The sequence below is a fragment of the Pan paniscus genome, chromosome 7, assembly GCF_029289425.2.
Source record: "Pan paniscus chromosome 7, NHGRI_mPanPan1-v2.0_pri, whole genome shotgun sequence".
NCBI classification, from domain to species: Eukaryota; Metazoa; Chordata; class Mammalia; order Primates; family Hominidae; genus Pan; species Pan paniscus.
Window position 1 is genome coordinate 69,165,631 of NC_073256.2, and position 24,759 is coordinate 69,190,389.

At 41.7% G+C, this 24,759-nt stretch overlaps 1 pseudogene; it reads left to right on the forward strand.

Annotated features, from left to right (window-relative positions):
• Nucleotides 1-18,529: 18,529 nt before the first annotated feature.
• LOC100972747 (mitogen-activated protein kinase 6-like) lies at nt 18,530-23,824 on the forward strand (annotated as a pseudogene).
• Nucleotides 23,825-24,759: the final 935 nt, after the last annotated feature.

Sequence of the window (24,759 nt, forward strand, 5' to 3'; positions counted from 1 at the left end):
CTTTTAGAAAAATACTTTCAGCTGTGAAATCACATTTAAATAAATGCACCATATATATTCTCCACAAAGCCATGCTTTTGTGCAACCGACACACAAACCTGCAAGAGGATTGTTAAGGGCTGAACATTTGTGTCCTTCTGTGATACAAGAAAACATATTTGATCTCTGCCCTTAGTTCCTGACACAGAACTTCTAAACCCCTTAAAATTACCAGGGTAATACAGGTGTCTTTATTCTAAGAGGTAACCCTTGGTGGGCTCCTGGAGAGCTTCAGGATAGGGACTTCTCATCAGAGATAACAAGCCATGGTGAGAAGCTTGAAACATTCAGCCCTACCCCCTTATTTTCAGAGAGGGGAGAAGGATTGGAGACTGAGTTAATAATTGATGATGCCTACCCAATGAAGCCTCCATAATATCCCTAACCTATGGGGTTTGGAGAGCTCCCTGGTTGGTGAGTGCATCCATATGTCTGGAGGGTGGTGTGGCCCAACTCCATGGGACAGAAGCTCTTATGCTTGGGATCACCCTAGACTTCACCTTAGGTACCTCTTCATCTGGCTGCTCATCAGTATTCTTTAAAACATCCTTTATAATAGACCAGTAATTGTAAGGAAGGTGTTTTCCTGAGTTCTGTGAGCTATTATCACAAATTATTGAAACTTAGGAAGAGGTCATGGGAACCACCAATTTGTAGCCAAGTCAGAGAGAAGTGTAGGCACCCTGGGTACCCATTACTTGTGATTGGCATCTGAAGTGGGGCACAGGTTTGTGGGATTTACCTCTTAACCTTGGAACCTGCACTGTGGGTAGTTAGTGTCAGAAGTGAATTAAATTGTAAAACATTCACTAGTTTCTGCAAAGATATGGATAACTGCTTGGTGTAGAACTGCTTGCTCATTCACTATTCACAAAACCAAAGACATGGAATCAATCCAAATGCCCATCAATGATAGCCTGGATAAAGAAAATGTAGTACATACACACCATGGAATACTATGCAGCCATAAAAAAGAATGAGATAATGTCTTTTACAGGGACATGGATTAAGCTGTAAGCCATCATTCTCAGCAAACTAACACAGGAACAGAAAACCAAATACTGCATATTCTCACTCATAAGTGGGAGCTGAACAATGAGAACACATGGACACAGGGAGGGGAACAACATACACCACAGCTTGTCAGTGTTGGATGGGGGAGGGAGAGCATCAGGGTAAATAGCTAATGCATGCTGGACTTAATACCTAGGTGATGAGTTGATGGGTGCAGCAAACCACCATGGCACACGTTTACCTATGTAACAAACCTACACATTCTGCACATGTATCCTGGAACTTAAAATAAAATTTTAGTAAAAAAGAAAAAAGAAAAGCTGTTCTTTGGTTTCACAAGTGTTGTGGGTAAATCACTTTCCTTTACCACTCCACTCAAATTCAAATGTCAAAATCTTAACTCCTAATTGATGGTGGTTGGAGGTGGGGTCTTTAGAGAGTGATTCATGAGGGTGGAGTCCTCATGAATGGGATTAGGGACCTTATAAGAAAACACAGGAGTACTTGCTCCCTCACTCACTCTTTATCTCTTTCCATCTCTCTGCTCTGTCGCTCTCTCTTTCTCCTCACCTCTTTCTCTCTCTACTCTCTGACATGTAAGGGTACTATAACAAAATGGCTGCCTCACCAGACAGTAGATATGTCAGCACCCTAATCTTCAACTTCCCCTCCTCCAGAACTATGAGAAGTACATTTGTATTGTTTAAGCTACCCCATCTATGGGATTCTGTTATAACGCCCAACATAGGTAACATAAGGATCAATCAAAGGAGTTAGGAGCTATCTCATCCCTGAAATTCTTCTAAAGCTCTGCCAGTTTTATTAGTGATTATTTCTAAGACAGCCTGCAACCATATGATTTGATTGAGCATGTAGATGGGGGTTCAGTATCCTTATGAGCCATCTTGTGCCCACATGGCTGGCCTATAGTACTGTACAACCTTTCCAGGGGGCCACTTATTATCTTTTTAATGTTTTATAGCTATGCTTTTTTTTTTTCTTGGAAGGCATAGATAGGGAAACTTAGGAGCTCACCTGTTTGTAAAAGCCTTTTCCTAGCAAGCAACACAGTATTTCTTAATAATAGAAGTTTTTAAGAGCCAGACGCTTGAACTTGTGGGTGTCTGTTTGGGGAAAGAGTCAGTTAAAGTAAAGTTATCTTGAGGCATTAACTTTTTTGCTTCTCAAGGCCATTGGTCTCTTATGTTAGCCTTTCTACAAACATAACATAAGGAAACGCCTAGGCTGCTGGCAATGTTTTCAGCTAGCTGAATAAATAGGTTTGTTTTGGTTGGTTGGTTTTTTTGGGTTTTTTTGGGGTTTTTTTTGTTTTTTGTTTTTTGGTTTTTTTTTTTTTTGCTAAAGGAGGAGGCTCTGGTAACTTCTAGTTTATATGCTCAGAGAATGACTTAAAGGCTCAGAATTGTTGCTGGGCCAGACGGGTTTGGGTTCCTTGACCAAGTAGTATGTGTACAGTGGGGACACCTTTCTATAGGTGTTTCTTTTAGCATAGTTAAGGGGGGTAACAACAACAAAGCAATGTACAGCATATTTATATCCAGCAAGGACAAAATAGGTCCTTACCTGAGAAAAAGATTGAGCACAGTGACAGAACAATAGTAAAACAGTTAGTATACAGGAAAACCCCTAGTCCTAAGATTTCTAACTACATTATTTGCTTGACAAGTCCTCAAGCTTCAGCCATGCTTAGACTACTCAGCTTCTGGTGTATGACTAATGCAGGGCTTATTGTTTCTTCAAGCTTCAGCCGTACATAGACTGGTCAGCCTCCAGAGTAATCAGAGCAGGGCTGTTGTCCTCAGCAGCAGCTTGGTCTCATCTCAGGATTAGCCGGGTTGGATGATCTGGGTCTTGCTGGCTGGTTTACCTGTCCTGAGCTGATGGTGTTAGCCGATGGTGGTGGATCCAAGACATAACACCTGCAACTTTAACAGCAGTGGGAGTGGACAAGATTACAGTATAGGGCCCATCCTATATGGGACCTAGAGAAATTAGATTCTACTTTTTAACTGAAACAGATTTATCAGATTTAAAGGGGTGTCAGGCTTATAGGCATTTTCATATATTTAATTATCAACACTTTGCATGGCTATTTCTAAAGCCTGCATTTGCTTTCTTAAGGTTAATTCCTTTAGTTCCTGGAGGTCATTTTTAATTTGACCTATGATTTGGGAGTGGCTGACCGAACAAAATCTTATAGGGCAAATACCCAGTTTGTTTGGTGGGGGTGCACCTGACTCGGAGGAGGACCATAGGCAAAAACCTGATTCTACTTCAAATGAATTTCCTGGCAATATTTCCTCAGTAGCTGCTTGAGTGTCCAGTTCATGTGTTCTACTTTTTCCTGAACTTTTCGGCTGATAGGCTGTATGCAACTTTTATTTTATTTTTAATAGTCTTGTTAAATCTTGCACTATTTCAGCTACAAATGCCGGCCTATTGTCTGACTTTAAAGTTGGAGGCAGTCTAAACCTGGGGATAATGTTTTTTAACAGTACTTTAGTCACTTCTCATACTTTTTCTGTCCTGATAGGGAAAGCTTCAACTTACTCTGAAAAGCAGCAAACAAGCACCAGCATGTACCGATAGCCGCCAGCACGGGGAAATTCTGTAAAGTTTATAAGCAAGTTTTCACAAGGCATGGCTCCTTCTCCTGTTCAGTTTCCTAGAGGAGGATTTTTTTTTTTCTTTCTTTGTAATTTTATCTAGTGGCTTAGCTATCAGTGAGAAATTGGAATCCAGATACGGCAGAATTTTGCTGCCTTTGACTTCTAATGTGACCATGGGCTCCTGGGAGCCTAATGAGAAGGTGCCCAGTCTGTCCTAGTCCTTACATCCTTTAGCTCCTGCCAGCCTGATCAGATCAGTATTTGGTTCCTCCAAGGTGGGGCAGCACTTGGCCATTTCCCTCATTGTCTTCTGAACATTTATCCTTCCAGTGTCCTTTTTTGCATCTCACACATTAATTTCTTTCTAGCCTTGTCTGGCTCTTGAATCCCTGCCTAACTTGATTTCTTCCACATCTACATCTGCGTCTACATCCTCTGACATTGCTAATCTCTCTTTCTATAAGAGCTGTTGCCAACAGATTGGCCTTTTTCTTAAGCCTTTAATTTACTTTCCTTTTTCATTCCTGAGTTCTCCTGCTCCTTCGGCCAGCCGGCAGGGCCGGGCAACGGCACGGGCCTTGCCCCCGTGCACTGCTGTCTGTCTCTCGTTTCTTTCTGATTTACCTTTTGTTTTCTTTCTCACACTTTTATTTTTTCCTTTCTTTTTCCTTTGTTCTTCTCCTAATACCGGTCTCCAGCCCCCTTTTATTCAGATACAGCTGGGCTGGGGATAGGGATTTAACCCTTGGCATTCCTAGCTGCTGCACTTGTTGCTTTTGCTTTTTCCTGTTTTGTTCCCTGGTCACAGTTAAGACAGACCTTGGTAGCTACTTTTATAGACTGGGTGGTATTCATGCCTGCAGCTTCTGCTTGATGTCACCCTGGGCTTGCCTTACAAATGAAGTATTTACCATAAGCTGATTTTCAGCAGTCTCAGGGTTAAATGGGGTGTAAACCAGAATGCTTCACAGAGTTTTTCATAAAACTGACTTAGCCTTTCTTCAGCTCCCTGAAGCACTTCTGAAATCTTCCTTATATTAATTGCTTTCCTTCTACTAACTCTTAGCCCCTGCAGAAGTGCCTCTTGGTACCTCTGCAAACGTTGAAGCTGAGTTGCATCCTCCGGGTCCTTTTTGTCCTTCCCCCAGAGTTCGACAGGCCCTTTTTCTTTATATAATGCTGCATGCACTTGGAGGGTTAAAAAGGCATACCGAGAGTCAGTGTAAATGTTTACAGTCTTACCTTAACTGAGTTCTAAGGCCCGAATTAAAGCAATGAGCTCATCTTTCTGGGCTGAAGTGCCTTAGAGCAATGATCTGGCTTCAACGACAGTGTCCAGGGTTCCACCGCATATCCCGCACATCTCTCTCCTTGTGGGTTGATGAAGCTGCTCCTGTCCACATATAGCTTCCAGTCTACTGATGCCCAAGGCTGGTCCCGGAGATCAGGTCTGCTGGAGTAAACTGAGTCCAATACTTCCACACAGTTATGCACGACAGGGCTCTCTGATACCGGGAGCAAGGTGGCAGGGTTCAGAGTGTTTCCAGTTTAGTAGATCAGTGGTTGAAAAGGGCTGATAGATGAAAGTCGGTTGCCCCCTCCGGATGTGGCCCTGGTCATCATAATAGATAGGTCCTCGCATCTCCGTGAGAGGCATTTTCATAGCTCGAGCACAACCAGATCTGAGACGGCCCCCGCTTGACTATCTTGATCTCCTTCCCTGGCCTCTGGAGTCTCTGATCCTCGTGAGACCTGGGGCATGTTAGCTCCTGAATCTGGTTTCTGAGGCGGCTGTTGGCCTCGGTAAAGTGGGGGTCGGCTGGGACTTAGGGAGAAAGAATTTCTGTTGCCTTTGGCAGTTCCTGTACAACTGGCTTCTCTTGCTGTCTCTGGGACTCCCCTTTTAACTCTGTGTCTGCTGGCAAAGCTGCTCTTACTTTCACTTTTGGCTTTTTTGCAATAAGCCATTAAACAGGGCTGGATCTATGCCGGTTTTGTCTATATTATATTTAGCCATGAGTCAATATAAAGGAATTTGATCTGGGTACACTGGCTGTCCTCCAACCCTTGTCACCACCTTAAATACATGGCCAATTGTTCCTTGTTTAAAGTTCCTTCAGTCAGCCATCTAACACCAAAAGAAGGCAATTTTAATTCACAGAGAGTTCTCAACCTCTGGGGGGTTAACTTAACTCTATAATCCCCTCCAAAACCTTTCTTAAGATTCTGTAACATGCACTCCAGTAGAGTCAGTTTTGATGTTTTGACGACTTTTCTTCTATTGCTCCTTTTATGACGCAGCACATTCACTCTTGCACACTCACTCTTTCTCTCGTTTTGGCCGACTACACCATCTCCTATTATGGGAGTTTTTAGATGCTGCTTGGCTTTGGAGAGGTCCTTATTCCCACTACAACTCTGAGCTGTAGGGCAGCTCCTATTAGCGGTATGTAGATCGCCACTAGTCTTAGTCAGCCCCACACTTTCACGGAGCACACAGTTCACACTAAGAGATCTGTGACTCCCCACTTCTCAGCTGATGAGCCTAATTAGGCCCCTCCATTCACACACTTTCACACACTTTCAGTTCCTATGTTCATAATTGGGGTGGCGAGCCACTCTTGCCACAAGAAGGGAAAAAGGGCAAAGGGTAAAAAGGTCACTCACTCATCAAGAAATTCACACCAAATCAGAATCAAAACCAAAACCAAAGTGCCGATAAATGCACACCTGTTCACCAAGCAATTCAAGCCAAGTCAAAATCAAAACCAAAACCAAAGTGCCAATAAAGGCACACTGTGGGTGATCAGGCCACGCTTCCACTCAAATGGAGTGGGCAAGTTCCTAAGACCAGTCTTACCATATTCCAGATGTCCAGCTCCAAGCATCAGTTCCTTCCCAGTGTTCAGCCACTGTGTTGATCCTCCATGGGGGCCTGTGGCGCAGTGCTCTGATGAGACATTCCACCAGGGCAAATGCCTACCTGGGAGTGTTCTCAGGATCTGTGTCACTCAAGCCAGCTAGGGTCACCCAAAGGGATGCTCCACAGGGCAGGCAAAAGCTGCCTAAGGGGCTGCCTCACCTTGCTTCCTGGTCAGGGAACCAAGAAATGTAGCAGGACGAGCTACAGACAAAACTCCTCAGACACCAGGTTAAAGAAGGAAGCGGCTTTATTCGGCCGGGAGCTTCAGCAGACTTGCATCTTAAGAGCTGAACTCCCCAAAAAAAATTCTTGGCCTTTTTAAGGGCTCACAACTTTAAGGGGTCTACGTGAAAGGGTCACAAGCATGGGGAATGTGACTGGGGGCTACATGCATCAGCTAACAGAACAGAAAGTTTTACAATGCTTCCTCATACAATGTCTGGAATTTACAGATAACACAAATAGTTGAGGTCAGGGGTTGATATTATTATTATTATTATTATTATTTAACCATCAGGGCAGGGTGGTGGCCCCAAGGTCATCTGGCTATTTATCTTACTTTTTTTCTTTTTAACTTTTTGCTTTCTCCTTTTTCTCCTGTCTTATAAACTAGGCAAGGCGGAGAGCAGCAGAACTGGTGGTCTCCTTCCTCACTATGACTTAAAAAAAAAACAAGAGTCCTTTCAAAATATTACTGCTCATTGACAATGCACTTGGTCACTCAAGAGTCCTGACAGAGAGGTACAAGGATATTTTCAGACCTGCAAACACAACATCCCTTCTGAAGCCCATGGTTCAAGGACTAATTCCAACTTTCAAGTCTTGTAATTTAAGAAATACATTCCCTAACACTATAACTGCCATAGATGGTGATTCCTCTGATGGACTAGAAAAGGAAATTGAAAACATTCTGGAAAGTATTCATTCTTCTAGATGCCACTCTAGAACATTCATGATTCATGACATCAAAATATCAACATTAACTGTAGTTTGGAAGAAGTTAATTTTAACCTTCATGGGTGATTTTGACGGGTTCAAGCTTTCAGTGGAGGAAGCAACAGCAGATGCGATAGAAATAGCAAGAGAACTAGAAGTGGAGCCTGAAGGTGGGACTGAATTTCTACAATCAAGGTGGGACTGAATTTCTGCAATCTCATGATAAAACTTGAACAGATGAGGAACTGCTCCTTATGAAGGAGGAGCAAAGAAAGTGGTTTCTTAAGATAGAATCTACTCTTGGTGAAGGTGCTATTAACATTGTTGTAATAACAATAAAGGATTTAGAATACTGCATAAACTTAGTTCATAAAGCAGCAGCAGAGTTTGAGAGGGTTGGCTCCAATTTTGAAAGAAGTTCTATTGCAGGTAAAATGCTATAAAACAGCATTGCATGCTACAGAGAAATCTTTCATAAAAGGAAGAGTCAATTGCTCTGGCAAACTCCATTGTTGTCTTAAGAAACTGCCACAGCCACCACAACCTTCAGCAACCACCACCCTGATCATTCAGCAGCCATCAACGTCAAAGCAAGACCCTTCACCAGCAAAAAGATGATGGTTTGCTGAAGGCTCAGATCATTGTTAGCATTTTTAGCAATAAAATATTTTAAATTAAGATATGTACATTATTTTTTACACACAACACAACTGCATACTCAATAGATTACAGTGCACTGTAAGCATAACTTTTATATGAACTAGGGAAAAAATGTATGTGACTCATTTTATTGCAATATTTGCTTTACTGCAGTGGTCTGGAATGGAACCCACAATATTTTTGGGGTGTACCTGTCACAGTCTGAGCTTATATAGTACTTCATAGTTGTAATTTATTTCATTATTACAATGGCCTTATGATGTTAGTATATTATTGTCCCACTTTCACAGATAAATGAATTGATGCACAGAGAGGCTAAACATATCATCCCTGAAAGTCACACAGCTATTAAGAAACAGAGCTGATTTGGAACCCAAGATATCTGGCTCCAGAAACTGTGCTCTTAACACTGGGCAAGGTGTCATTTATTGACCAACAGCTGGTCTACCTCACCACACCTTGCTTAGTTTATCATTTGCCTTCAGAGTACTTCACAGTCTCCTGCAGGCACCTGCCCACCTCTCTAGGGGGCTGTTGGTGCCTGGGCCGACTGGCCCACATGAAGGCTCTAGGATCACACCACTGGTGACTGGTTAAGGGGCCCATGTGATGTGGTCATTAAAATAAAACTTGGCTTCTGGTGCTGGCCTCATAATATACTCTAGCTCCTAGCAAGACAAGTTTCTCTAGGCCAGGTCCCCCCTTACATTTTACCCCCAGAATCTAGAGAGCTGTCCCCATTCTCAGACCTTCCACTAATGACAGGGTTCCCAAGCACCTTTCAAGAGGTGAGGGGAATTAAAGGAGATGTGCTCATGAAAGTAGTTAAAAATCTGTAAATCACAAAGAGACTATATGTTATTATAAAAGTTTTATGTTTTTATAAAGCCTCCAGAATAGTAGAAAACATGTATTCTTACAAATATTTGTTCAATAATGAATCAATACATATATTCACCATGGGCTGAAAATGCTTCAAAACTTTTTAAAAATCTAAACCGTAATCAAGGTCTTGTGATAGCAGCAACAGAGCTCTAATGCGATTTGGGTGACTTTGGACTACCTATCTTTACTAACATTTACCAAACTCAGACTCACATCTTAAGAAATTAGAAAATACACTCCATCTTTGCTATTCACTGATTCAAGGTTTGTGAATTCATCTGCTTACTAAAATGTATTTGTCACTCCAAAGTCAATATTCACAGTGTTTGTACAGTCCTTGCAGACATGGATAGAGAGGCAAAAAATTTGAGAAACCCAATGCACGCTCCCAGCTGAAGTCAAACCCTCTGCCTTCTTGTTTCAGCTCTCACACTGCAAACAAGTATCCTCCCCACATTCCATTTGGTGCCATGTTTTTTGCATTTTGGGGGGCTTTTTGTTGATGATTCTGCTGTTTAAAATAACACCCTAACTATGGTGCTGTCTATGGTTCCTAAGTGCAAGAAGGCTGTGATGTTATTTAAGGGGAAAAATACATGCATTAGATAAGCTTCCTTCAGACACGAGTTACAGTGCTGTTGTCCATGAGTTCAATGTTAATGAATCAATGATATGTATTAAGCAAGGTGTCTTTAAATAGAAACACACAAAAAACAAGCTCATGTATTGATCAGTGGACAAAAATGTTTTGACTAGAGGCTTGCAGTGACCTAACCCTGTATTTTTCCTGGGAGCAATGCTTCTGAATTTACTAATTCAGAGTTCACAGCGACATTATAGAATACAACTGCCACTAATAAGAAGAAGCAACTGTATATTTCTAAGATAATAATCACATAACAGAAAACATTGATTTTTTAAAATCCCAGTAGCTAGCAAGAAGCCTTTTCTGGACAAAATCTATAGTTCAAGCATTCAAATCTCCATGTCATAATTTATCCCAGGATTTATTTCATCCACCCCAAGCTACCCATAAAATAACCTGCTCTATAGTGTTCTGTGGCTGATGCCCAATTCATGAGAGTCCCTGTTATACAGCTACTTAGAGCTCTGAGTACTGATAGGATAAAGAGCTGCAATTATCCAGGCGTGGTGTCTCATGCCTGTGGTCCAGCTACTCAGGAGAGAGGCCAAAGGATCACTTAGGTCCAGGAGTTCAAGGTTGCAGTGAGGGATGATCTGATGGTGCCACTGCACTCCAGCCTGGGTGACAAAGCATGACCCCATGTCTTAAAAACTAAAATAAAATAGCTATAAACAGTATTTTATAATTTATCATAATCTCAAAGGTAGTGGAATAAAAAGTTAACATTTAATTCAAAGCCCAAGTAAAGGGCAATATTTGATGAGCTGTTTTCTTCATGAGACTTGGATCTGGTTTTCAGATGCCTATTTCTCCTCTTCTCTTTCTAGTCAACACCCCATACACCTGGAATCCTCTGAATCCGTCCAACATTCAATCCACCTATAAAGGCTCAGCCCAAGCCCTCCTTTCATCTTTCCTCACTCCATCTTTTCCTTCCTTCTCTTCTCCAGCGAATGATTATTGAGCAGCTAATGGATGCCAAGCCCTGCTCTAAGCACTAAGGATACAGAAAGTGAGGCCCCTGAGCTTATGGGCTTCATTCCATGAGAGGCAGACAGTAAAAAGTAAGGGCCATAAAGGAAATGAACAAAAGCTGCAGGTGGGAAGGGGAGGAGGGGACACAGCAGATGACAGGTCAGGCTGTGTGATGAGGTGATGGAAGAGGTCAGCTTTCGGGGTTGGATGAGGCCAGAGGCAGGAGAAGAACACTCCAGGAAACATCAAGTGTCAAACCTCAACGTGGGGAGGAGCTCACAGTGCCCACGGCATGGTAAGGAAGCCAGGGCGGTGGAGCACGTCGGTGAGGGCGAGACCAGACATGCAGTACCACAAAGGAAACAAGCTTCCCGCCGCAGCTCCATCCACACGTCCAATCCCATCCTGACCGCGACTGCGCGGCCGAGAACTGGTTATGCTGCCCCAGAGTACCAGGGTGAAATGTTAATTCTGATGGGTGTATATTTTGGCACAGCTTCATTACCATGGAAACCTGTGGACACTGTGTTCTTACTTTGAGCCTGGCAGCGGGGGTGTATGAGGCCAGCTCCGGGGTAGGTGCTGCTGCGTCTGCCTGGATGCCTGAAGATTGCCCTTGTTTTCAGCGAGGTTAATGACTTCGTGAGGATTGAGTTCAGGGTCAGCAATTCTTTATCTGCTTTCCCTTGAGCACAGAGTGACCTTTAACCCACGCACCTGGCTCTTCATTAAGGAGATTTTTGTTTTATTTTATACTCACGATTATTTTTCTGTCCCATTTGGTGAACTCTGTCCTCCCAGCACTCTATCATTTAGCTGGATTATTTTGTCTTCTCTATCAATTACTTTTTGCTCTCAATGAATGCATCTTTTTCAGTTTTCTTTGGATTCCTGTTGATTAGCTCAAGCCAGTTATTTATCATTTTGTGTTCAGCTGTGCCTATTTTCCTCTTAGTTCTTCTCAGTATAGGTAATAGTTCTGGGATGATGTTGTTTGGGTTCTTAACCTGTTCCTTTAGTTCTGTTATATTCATGCCAGTTTTATCAGCTTTTTTTTTCTTTTTTTTCTTTTTTTTTTTTTTGAGACAGAGTCTCACTCTGTCACCCAGGCTGGGGTGCAGTGGCGTGATCTCCGCTCACTGCTGCAACCTCCACCTCTCAGGTCCAAGCAATTCTCCTGCCTCAGCCTCCCAAGTAGCTGGGACTACATGCGCATGCCACCACGCCCGGCTAATTTTTGTATTTTTAGTAGAGATGGGGTTTCATCATGTTGGCCAGGATGGTCTTGATCTCTTGACCTCGTGATCTGCCCGCCTCGGCCTTTCAAAGGGCTGGAGTTACAGGCATGAGCCACAGCGCCCAGCCCTTATCAGCTTTTCTTTAAGGCCTTACCTTATTGAATGTAAGCTTTCCAGGGTTTTCTATAGTGTAAATTACTAGAGTGGAATGTCCCCTGTTTTTGGATTTTCCAGATGATAGGCTGACCCCTCACTGTCCTGGTGCATTTTTCTTCACGTTCAGAACTTGTCTCTTGGTGCTCCTCCTGGGCAGGGTGCTCATGACCAGACTCTGCTTGCTGATACACAGTGTGGGAGGCATCTCTTTGTTATCCCCCTCAGCACTATAGTTTGAAGCCTAGGAAGATCTAGCTGTACACACTTTCCTCTAACCTGAAGGCACAGGAGACCAGATGGAGAAGCCCAGCAGAGGCCCAGCACAGGCTCTGTGAGGACGCCTGGGCTCCATTCTCTCTTCAGAGGATAACAGCAGATGGTGGATCATTCCCCTAACTCAGGGAAGGGCCTGAGAATGTGCTTCTCCCATTTCTCCAGCATTTCTGCTGCCTACCAAACAGAAGAGAGCAAAAACAACAATGCCCATGTAGTTCACTTTTATCCTGAGTCTGAGATGGGAGTAGCTGACCCTTACCTAGGGGTACTACATGCACATGCTGTCTTAATTACTTTAAATATATTAACCAATTTTAACCATTACAGCTTCACTTTGAGGTGGGAGCTGTTTTCATCCCCATTTTACAGATGAGGAAGCTGAGTCACTGAGAAGTTAAGTTAGAAGTTTGGTTATGCCCAAAATCACATAACTAGAGGTAGAAGCTGCCTGACTTCAAAATCTGTGCTCTCAGATATTATCCTAGACTGGGTCCCAGGTTTCATGTTTCTCTTTCACTAGCCACCGTCAGTGCAGGAAGCCTCATACCCTCATCAGCCAGCCTGCTCCTGGATCTTAGTCAAGATACTCCTAGGAAGCAGCTCCCCAGGACGGAGGTAGTAGCAATGCCCTCTACTCCATCATTTTTCAGACTAACTTCACTAATTCTTCCTCCACCTGCCACTAAACTTTCTCATCATCTGCATTCCCTATACTCAGTGGTTTCACGTGCTCCCCACTTAAAGTAGAAACTAGAAACAATAGAATAATCCTTGATTCAGATTTCTACTATACCTTCCTGAATTAATCACCAAGTGCCAAATATTTTACTTTCTAAAATTTTCTCAGATTTATCCCTTTCTTTCCATGCTTGGTACAACTATGTTAGTAGAAACCTTCATGAGTTACCATTTGATTATTGCAACTGTTTTTCTGCCTCTTGTGTCTTGCAAATCTGTCTTTCACGCAACAGCTGGTGTAATCTATTTAAATAAAATCTGGAGTCCCTTGATGAAAAGCCTTCAATGGTCTCCTGTAGCTGGCACCTTCCCTAGTGTGGTGTGTGCAAGGCCAACCTTGACCCATCCTCTGTATCTCTCTAGCCTTATCTCCTTACTCAAGTGCTCGGCTTTGGGATCTCTGGAATAACTACAGTTGTTGTGGGGTTTTTTGTTTTTGTTTTTGTTTTTAATTAGACAAGGTCTCACTCTTTCACCCAGGCTGGAGAGCGGTGGTGCTGTCATGGCTCACTGCAGCCTGGAACGGCTGGACTTAAGTGACCCTCCCTTGGAAGGACCTTCTTCCTTCCCCTGTTCATCACTTTCTGAAGTCACTAGTGTTAGATTTTGTTCATTGTTTGACTTGTGGTGGTAAATTTGGGGGCAGGAAGGAAGAGAGTTTAGGGAGTCTGAGCCTTTGGGGTTTATTTTACAATTTTTGACCATTTTACCAGGTACTAAGTGACAGAGATTCTATGATCCATTTTCATTCTGCCGTGTTTGCCCAGATGTTTCTGAGAGAAGTCTTTATCTTTTTTGAGGGCATAATAGGGATACATGGGATAAAACAGAAGCACAGAGGCAGGGCTCCTACTCCCTCGGTTCTGATTAGGAAAGGCTTCTTACAGAACATTGACTTTTGAGTTGAGACTCAAAGGATACATGGGAATCAGATAGGTGAATTGCAGAAATGTATTTGAGAATGACGTACAAGGCAGAGAATCTAGAAATAGCAGTTGTATAAACAGAACTAGGCCAGGTATGGTGGCTCACACCTGTCATCTCAGCACTTTGGGAGGCTGAAGCAAGAGGATTGCTTGAGGCCAGGAGTTCAAGACCAGCCTGGGCAACACAGTGAGACCCCCTACTCTCCAAAAACTTCCAAAATTCACTGTGTGTGGTGGTACATGCCTGTGGTCCCAGCTACTCAGGAGGCCGAGGTGGGAAGATCACTTCAGTCCAGCAGTTCGAGGCCGCACTGAGCCACGATGGCACCACTACACTCCAGCCTGGGTGAAAAAGCAAGACTTTGTCTAATTAAAAGCAAAAACTGGCCTTTCAGCTGGAACCACCATCTTCCAGTAATTCACCAAAATGACGAACACAAAGGGAAAGAGGAGAGACACCTGACCCGTGTTCTCTAGGCCTTTTAGAAGACATGAAGTTGACTGGGCACAGTGGCTCACGCCTGTAATCCCAGCACTTTGGGAGGCTGAGGCAGGAGGACTGCCTGAGCTCAGGAGTTCATGACCAGCCTGGGCAACACGGTGAAACCCCATCTGTACTAAAATACAAAAAATTAGCCAGGCTTGGCAGCGTGTGCCTGTAGTCCCAGCTACTCAGGAGGCTGAGGCAAGAGAATTGCTTGAACCCAGGAGGTGTAGGTTGCAGTGAGCTGAGATCATGCCACTGCACTCCAGCCTGGGTGACAGAGTGAGACTCCATCTCAAAAAACCAAACAACAACAAAAAGAAACATGGAGTTGTTTCTTTGGCCATGTTTATGCAAATCTGTAAGAGAGGTGGTATTGTAGATATCAAGGGAAGGGGTACTGTTCAAAAAGGAATGCCCCACAAGTGTTACCATGGCAAAACGAAGAGTCTGCACTGTTGCCCAGCGTGCTGTTGGCATTGTTGTAACAAACAAGTTAAGGGAAAGATTCTTGCCAAGAGAATTAATGTGCGTATTGAGCACATTAAGCACTCTAAGAGCCGAGATAGCTTCCTGAAACGCCTGAAGGAACATGATCAGAAAAAGAAAGAAGCCAAAGAGAAAGGTACCTGGGTTCAACTGAAGTGCCATCCTGCTCCACCCAGAGACACGCACTGTGTGAGAACCAGTGGGAAGGAGCCTGAGCTGAGGAAGCTATTCCCTATGGATTCATGGCATATTAACTGTTTAAATGAAATAAAAGACTTCTGGATTGTAAAAATGTTTCTCTTCATTGAGTAGAAGTGTGGCGTCTCCTCCTCCAAAGAAATATTTAAAGCAAATTTGAATTTTGTCCTAATTCATTCTGTAATTTACTATTCAAATGTAATGTATTTCTTGCTGAAAGATGTGAGGTGGCTTACTGTGCAACAAATTACTCAATTGATTAGAAAACAGCCAGATATTAATTATGAAATATTTGTATTGATTTGAAGATAGTCCCTCTAAATCATCATAGAAGCACTAAAATAATTTACAAAAAGAAAAAAAAACATAGTTCAGAGATCCTAAATCCTAGCTCTTAAGTAAGAAGACGAGGCTAGAGAAATACAGAGGACAGGTCGAGGTTGGCTTTGTACACAACATAGTAGGGAAGTTGCTGGCTATCGGAAGCCATTGAAGACTTTTGATCAACGGACTTCAGATTTTGTCTAAATATATCACACCAGCTGTTATGTGAAAGGAGATTTTGCAAGGCACAAGAGGCAGAAAAACTAGTTGATAAACTATTGCAATAATCTAATGGGTAAACTCATGAAGGTTTCTATCAAGATAGTTGTGTGAAGTATGGCAAGAACGAAATAGATCCAAGAAAATTTTAGAAAGCAAAATATTTGACATTTGGTGATTAATTCAGGTACAGTAGAAATCTGAGTCAAAGATGACTCTATTATTTCTAGTTTCTAATTTAAGTGGGTAGCAAGTGAAACCACTGAGTATGGGGAATGCAGATGATGGGAAAATTTAGTGGTAGGTGAAGGAAGAATTAGTGAATTTAGTTTGAAAAATGTACAATTTGTGTTGCCTATTGCATATGAAATAACTAAGAAGAAATATCAGCCTCTATCCAGAAGAGATTTCTTTCTCCAATAACATTTTTACATGTATACTCTTCTGGTATTTACCAAAAACTTTCTTATATACACAGTGTATATTTGAGTCTAGTTTTTCTTGCTGGATTGCAAACTTGATAATAGGAGGCATATTGTGTAATTTATTTTTATAAGCTCCAGAGTGCCTGTATAGCACAAAGACTTGCATGTAATTCGTGCTTAATTTATGTGATGAGTTAAAAGATGGCTAGGATAAATGCATGGATGGATGCATGGATGGATGGTTGGATGGATGGATGGTGGCTCATGAATGGATGCATGGATGGATGGGTTGATGCATGGATGGATGGATGGATGGATGGATGATGGATGATCACGAATGGATGGATGGTTGCATGGATGGATGTATGGATGGATGATGGATCATGGATGGATAGATGAATGCATGGACAAATGGAGTAATGACTTCAAGCAGACTCTACAGATATAAGGTGACAGAAAAAAATATGAAAAATGGAACCCAAGTAATAGAATTCTAAACTGATATTTGCTACCAGAAAATATGAGTTTTGTTTTATGTTTGTTTAAATTTATAAGCTGGATGTCTTTCAGAGACTTAAATTTATCAAAGAATCAGAAAAAAGAGTAGTCTTAAACTATAAAGTAAGATAGATTTATGTAGCTGCTAGGAAGCATTTAGACTTATGAAACACATTAAAGGTGAGGCAACATGATTAGCAGTGTTAATAGTACTGAAGGTGATTTCTATGGTAACTCAGTATATCAATTATGTGCACATTATTATTTCAAAAGATAATTTTTCAAACTACAATCTCATAGCCTGTAAAAATTAAAATATCCATTAAACAGCTCAATTACCTCTGCTGTTTAATGGGTAGCTAGGTTTCCATTAAGGATTCATGTTCAGTTCATTCTTGTTGATGATTTCCCTCTTGTACTTCTTCACCCTCCTGCAGCTTCAGATTATACTCGTGACAAGCTCCCTTTCTAGCATGAATGTACATTTCATAATTATTATTATTACAGAAATTATGTTTGACCTGATTGGTCTGTAGGAAATGAACTGCTCACCTTTTAGAATCAATAGCCATTTAATACATCAGCAAACTAATTAGCTAAAGAGCAGCCCAATACCCTGAGGCTAATCATCCACCTCTAAAAGGTAGATAATTTACTCCCTCTTTACTTGTGAAGTGAGCCCTAGTATTATTTACGGAGAGAAATCCTTAGATTTCCCAGCAATTAAATTCAACTGTTGCCCTTTAGAGTCAAAGTTAGTATTTCAAGTGAAAGCACATCCCACCCTCCTTCCCAAAACAACCACGTTTAGAACAACTTGGGCTTGAATTTTCCACACTCTTTGACCTTGAACAAGTTTCCTAACATCTCTGAGCCCGTATTCGTATCCATAAAATAATCTTATAAGGTTATTGTGTGTGTTCATGAGACAATACGTGCAAAGACCAGCATATATATATATAAATGATCCATCAGTATCACCTTGACTAATGCAGGATTGTGAGATTAAATCTACAAGACAGACTTTCCCTTATGGAAGGAGTGCCATTCCACTATCAAATTTAGCTGATGCAATTTCCTGGTTTCCAATTTCCACCTGCAGCACAAACATAAAGTCTTCTAGCCTGGTTTGGTTCTGGAAGCATCAACCAAAGCTCCCCACAGATACAGAGAGTCTACTTCCACCCCACGCAATCCTCCCCTGCCCACCAAAGAACACACATTTAAAAAAGACCAGAGTTGGTTCGTGGTTATACGGCGGCGACTGTGGCAAAGTGAGAGCCTGGAGACCTGAGCCGACACTGGAGACCTGAGCCGACACTGGGGGCTGTCCGCCAGCCCCGCATTCTCTCGAGGAGTCGGAGAAGTCCCGTTGTATCAGAGTAAGATGGACAGTAGCTTTGATTGTGAGTGTGCTGAGCTGGAGCCACCTGATCACTAACAAAAGACATCTTCTGTTAAGCAACAGCCGCCAGGGCTTCCTGTTGAAATATACAGCAACAAAGGAAGCAAAGAAGCAAAACGGAAATGGTGCCTACCAGCTCCTTAGAACAACACTGCTCAGGACTAGTCCAACACTGAATGGATCTGCACTGTGAGGAGAATGTTCATAGAAGACTGTTGTGTGCATATTTATTCACATGTTTGTTAAATGTTAAATCGTTTAACACAGTAATATGAGTGCATAGTATGTCATTTCATTCCATTTGAGTTTCTTGAGTGTTTTCTTTAAATGTTTGTGGAGTTGCTGCCCCTTTCTTGAACTATGAGTACTGCAATCTTTTTAATTCTCGATATGAGTAGAGCTTTTTGATTTCAGTCTAAGGGGAAGTCAACAGGCCTGTTTCGCATATGCAGTGAACATCAAGAAACCATCTTGCTGTGGAAGCATAATTATTTTTCTTCTCCCTTTTTGAAAAATCTTTCCTTTTGATGCCAGTTTTCTTCCTTGTTTACACAAGTTCAACATTTTGAAAAGAAAAGGCAATAGTAAGGGTTTCAAAATGGCAGAGAAATTTGAAAGTTTCATGAACATTCATGGTTTTGATCTGGGCTCTAGGTATATAGACTTAAAACCATTGAGTTGTAGAGGCAATGGCTTGGTTTTTTCTGCTGTAGACAATGACTGTGACAAAAGAGTGGCCATCAAGAAAATTGTCCTTACTGATCCCCAGAGTGTCAACATGCTCTACATGATATCAAAATTATTAGAAGACCTGACCATAATAACACTGTGAAAGTGTCTGAAATTCTTGGTCCCAGCAGAAGCCAATTAACAGACAATGTGGGCTCTCTTACAGAGCTGAACAGTGTTTACATTGCTCAGGAGTACATGGAGACAGACTTGGCTAATGTGCTGGAGCAAGGCCCTTTACTGGAAGAGCATGCCAGGTTTTTCATGTATCAGCTGCTACTGGGGCTCAAGTATATTCACTCTGCAAATGTACTGCACAGAGATCTCAAACCAGCTATTCTTTTCATTAATACTGAAAACTTGGTGCTGAAGATAGGTGACTTTGGTCTTGCACGGATCATGGATCCTCATTATTCCCATAAGCATCATCTTTCTGAAGGATTGATTACTAAATGATACAGATCTCCACATCATTTACTTTCTCATAATAATTATACTAAAGCCATTGACATGTGGGCTGCAGTCTGCATCTTTTCGAAATGCTGACTGGTAAAATCCTTTTTGCAGGTGCACATGAACTTGAACAGATGCAGCTGATTTTAGAATCTAGTCCTGTTGTACATGAGAAAGATTGTCAGGAGCTTCTCAGCATAACTCCAGTTTACATTAGAAAAGACATGACTGAGCCAAACAAACCTTTAACTCAGCTGCTTCCAGGAATTAGTTGAGAAGCACTGGGCTTCCTGAAACAAATTTTGACATTTAGCCCCATGGGTCAGTTAACAGCAGAAGTGCTCTCCTGTCCTTACATGAGCTGTTGTGGGAAGTCAGGGACCCCGAATGGAGGGACCAGCTGGAGCCCTGGCAGAAGAATATAAATTGTGAAGATTTCATGGACGTTTATTAGTTCCCCAAATTAGTACTTTTATAATTTCTTACGCCTGTCTTTACTGCAGTCTCTGAACATAAATTGTGAAGATTTCATGGACATTTATCACTTCCTCAATCAATACTCTTATAATTTCCTATGCCTGTCTTTACTTTAATCTCTTAATCCCATCATCTTCGTAAGCTGAGGATGTATGTCACCTTAGGACCCTGTGATGATTGTGTTAACTGCACAAATTGTTTGTAAAACATGTGTGTTTGAAAAATATGAAATCTGGGCATCCTAAAAAAGAACAGGATAACAGCGATTTTCAGGGAACAAGGGAGATAACCATAAGGTCTGACTGCCTGTGGGGCCGGGCAGAACAGTCATATTTCTCTTCTTGCAGAAAGCGAATAGGAGAAATATCGCTGAATTCTTTTCCCAGCAAGGAATAACCCTGGGGAAGGAATGCATTCCCAGGGGAGGTCTATGGATGGCCACTCTGGAAGTGTCTGCCTTATGCGGTTGAAAATAAAGGATGAAATATGCCCTGGTCTCCTGCAGTGCCCTCAGGCTTGCTAGGATTAGGAAATTCCAGCCTGGCAAATTCTAGTCAGACCGGTTGTCTGCTCTCGAACCTTGTTTCCTGTTAAGATGTTTATCAATGACAATGCATGCCCAGCTGGACATGGAACCTCATCAGTAATTCTAATTTTGCCCTGGCCTTGTGATCTTGCTCTGCCTCTCTGCCTTTGTGATCTTTTATTGCCCTTTGAAGCATGTGATCTTTGTGACTTACTCCCTGTTCGTACCCCCCTCCCCTTTTAAAATCCCTAATAAAAATTTGCTGGTTTTGTGGCTCAAGGAGCATCACAGAACCTACCAATAGGTAATGTCACCCCTGGAGGCCCAGCTGTAAAATTTCTCTCTTTTGTACTCTTTCTCTTTATTTCTCAGACCGGCCGACACTTAGGGAAAATAGAAAAGAATGTACGTTGAAATACTGGGGGCTGGTTCCCCCGAAAATAAGCATATGCTCTTTTCCAATGGATGAGCTAATTTCAAGTCATCCTTTTCATGTTGAAGATAAAGTTGATGATGTTTTACTTATGGATGAAACTCACAGTCACATTTGTAACTGGGAAAGGTACCATAATTGTCAGTTTTCAGAACATGATTGGCCTATACATAACAACTTTGATATTGATTAAGTTCAGCTTGATCCAAGATCTCTGTTTTATGTCACTGATGAAGAAGTACAATTTGATCCCTGAAAATATTTGAATGGAGATCGGGAAAAGTATCTGGAGGATCCTGCTTTTGATATCAATTACTCTACTGAGCCTTGTGAGCCAGATCATCATGAAAACAAATACTGTCATCTGGAGTGTAGCCATGTTTGTAACTACAAAATGAGGTCATCATCATATTTAGATAACTTAGTTTGGAGAGAGTGAAGTTAACCATTACTATGAAGCCAGGCTTATTATAGATCTTTCCAACTGGAAAGAACAAAGCAAAGAAAAAATCTGATAAGAAAGGCAAATCGGAATGTGAAAGGAATGGATTGGTTAAAGCCCAGATAGCACTAGAGGAAGCATCAAAGCAACTGGCTGGAAAAGAAAAAGAAAAGAATCAGTGATTTGACTTTGATTCCATTATTGCAGGAACCATTCAACTTAGTTCCCAAAATGAGCCTACTGATGTTGTTGATAAATTAAATGACTTGAATAGCTCGGTGTCCCAACTAGAACTGAAAAGTTTGATATCAAAGTCAGTAAGCCAAGAAAAACAAGAAAAAGGAAGGACAAATCTGGCTCACTTAGAAGCCTCGTACCAATCTTCTTGAGACAGCCAGTTTGTGAGTGGTGGGGAGGACTGTTTTCTCATAAATCAGTTTTGTTGTGAGGTAAGGAAGGATGAACAAGTTGAGAAGGAAAACTCTTAGACCAGTTACTTGGACAAGTTCTTTAGCAGGAAAGAAGATCCTGAAATGCTAGAAACTGAGCCAGTAGAGGATGAGAAGCTTGGGGAGAGAGGAAATGAGGAAGGATTTCTGAACAACAGTGGGGAGTTCCTCTCTAACAAGCAGCTCCAGTCCATAGGCATCCCGCAGTTTCACAGTCCAGTTGGGTCACCACTTAAGTCAACACAGGCCACAGGAACACCTTCTGCTGTGAAATCTTCCCCTCAAATTCCTCATCAAACATACAGCAGCATTCTGAAACATCTGAGCTAAAACATTCAGCAGACATTTATCTTTGAATTCTTCATGAAATGTGTTTTGCCTTTTTTTATTACTAGTGTTTAAGTCACTTTTTACTTTAATCAGATGGTGTCATTTAGTAAGGGTTTTATTAGTTGGTTTATTTTATTATTGGTTTTTAAAATCTAGACTGTTTTTCTACATGTGACATGGTTTTCATTTTAACTGGCATGTCATTTGCATACAAAATTAAAGAATAAAGCAAAATAATGCAACACAAGAGGAGACGAAATTCGCTAAGATGAGTAAAGAACATTCCCTCATAGAACGATGATCTGTTTTACAGGAAACAAACCTTGCCTTGAAATTTACACAGTGAGACTCTACATAATTGCATGAAAATATCTATTTTTTTCCAAAAACGTTTTTCACTCATGAGTATTTTCAAGTTTTTCATACCGTACACATTTCTTAAAAGACATGATACCAGTAGCAATTGAAAATGAATGCCAAATTTGATACACATGTGTTATCTACCTCAAGGTGAGAAGAGTAATTAGCAAAACATATACCACCCACAGTGCTTCACAATATGCACTTCTATTTAGCCAGTGTTTATTGTAGTAAACTATTCTTAATAAGACTCACTCACTGTTTATAAAAGCTCTGGTATGCATTCTTTATAGTGAAGTGTTACTATATCACATCTTATTGATTTTAGCATATCAGTATATTTTCTGTATTTAATTATAAAAATTAATTTGGTTTTAAAAATTTATTTGCAAATACACTTTTTCAATTTGACACTATGGTTTGTTGCCTACCTAGCTTAGTATATAATGTCAGCTTATCCTAAGGCTGTCCAAGTACTTAATTTACTTAAGTGTTCATTTTAACTAACGTGCTCACTGTGTATAGGAATTTGTATTTTGTAGGTGCTTGGTCTATCTACAAAGAAACGTTAGGAAATGCTTTATTATAAAATGCTCCTAGAAGTCCTAATTGTGTTTATTTAAAAAAAAAAACTAATGTTAGACTTGTGTGCATGGAAGTAATTAAGGTATATCATTATTGTAGTTTAAAAGTTGTACATGATAAGATATTTTGATTTTAGTAATGTATATTTTTACTGAATGATCTATTCCCCATCCCAAGGCAAGCATGAATAAAATTAGGTTAAACGTAGCATGTGGCATCACAGTCTCTTAGAATTTGTTTCATCTATTTTATTTTATTGCATACTATCTGCATCTTCAGTTATACTATTTGAAGAAAAAGAACAAATAAAACATGGCCAGGAAAAATAAAATAAAATAAAATAAAAGACCAGAGTCGGTGAAAGAGAGAAACGCTAAGGATGGTAAGAAGTGAAATGGGTCAGATTTCACTGCTTGCAGATTTGACTGCTGTCCACGCAGACTGTGCTTCTCCTTTAGCCCAACACAATGTAGTTTTCTCTTCCCACCTCTCTGCCTGAACCTGTTCTATTTCATTATTCTTTAATAGCCAGTCCTGCTAAGCTGAACTTATCATCGTTTATAATAAACAATGTTGTCTATATCTTTATTCATTCTGAAAACTTCTATCAAGCAGCTACTTTGGGCCAGGCTATAAGTAGATATGGGTCCTGCCCTCCAGCACTTACCCGTGAGAGGGGAGAGCCTAGGTGCACACAGAAAAAGGACAATACAATACTGAGCATGCTGCGGGATTAGGAACATAAGAGCTTTGCACCCACTCACCACTGGTACCACCTACAGCCACTCCCGCAAACTGAAGTCGTCTCAGGGAGGCGGTCACTTGCCAGCTGTCTAATCCGTCCTGGCTGATCTCAGCCAGCTCTTCTTCACTAAGCTCTGCTGTCTTTGATACCCTCTTCTTTTCAACCAGAGCCTGCTGCCCTTGGCTTATCAAAGGCTCCTCCCTGCTGTCATCTCCAGCTTTGCCCACAGCACCTGCTTGTGCATTCAGTGTCTGCATGGACTGAATGCTCGTGTCCTACCAAAATTCAAATGTCAGAATCCTAACCCCCCCATGAGATAGTATTAAAAGGCGGGGCCTTTGGAAAGTGATTAGATCCTGAGGGTGGAGCCCTCATGGATGGAATTAGTGCCCTTATAAAAAGGGACCCCAGAGACACCCGCTTCTTTTCTGCCATGTGAGGACAAAGCAGGAAAGTGGCCATCTATGATCAGAAAGCAGGTTCTCACCAGACCCCAAATCTCCCACTGCCTCTATCTTGGACTTCCCAGTTCCAGACCTGTGAAAAATAAATGCTGGCTGTGTAAGGCACCCAGGCTATGGTATTCCGGCAGCTTGCACAGGCTAAGACAGCACCTGTGCTTGGGTCAGTTGGGGTTCATGGCTCTCCTCTTGACCACTCCACAGCTCTCTCCTCCCCAGCCCTTCTTCCAGGACCAGGGTGCCAAAACACTCAGGCCACTCCACAAGCACTGAGAGGGTGCTGAGACCCTCTAAGAGGTCTTGCAAGATCAAAACTGTTTCCTTTTTTTTCACTTTTAGTTTAGCTTCCAGGGTAGATGTGCAGGTTTGTTACATGGGTAAACTCATGTCACCAGGGTTTGTTGTACACATTATTTGATCACCCAGGTACTAAGCCTAGTACCCGATAGTTATTTTTCCTGATCCTCTCCCTTCTCCCACCCTCTATCCTCGAAAGGCTCCATTGTCTATTGTTCCCGTCTTTGTGCCTATGTGTTCTCATCATTTAGCTCCCATTTATAAGTGAGAACATGGGGTATCTGGTTTTCTGTTCTGCATTAGTTTGCTAATGATAATGGGCTCCAGCTCCAACCATGCTCCTGCAAAGGACATGATCTCGTTCTTCTTCGGCCATTTGCACTAATGG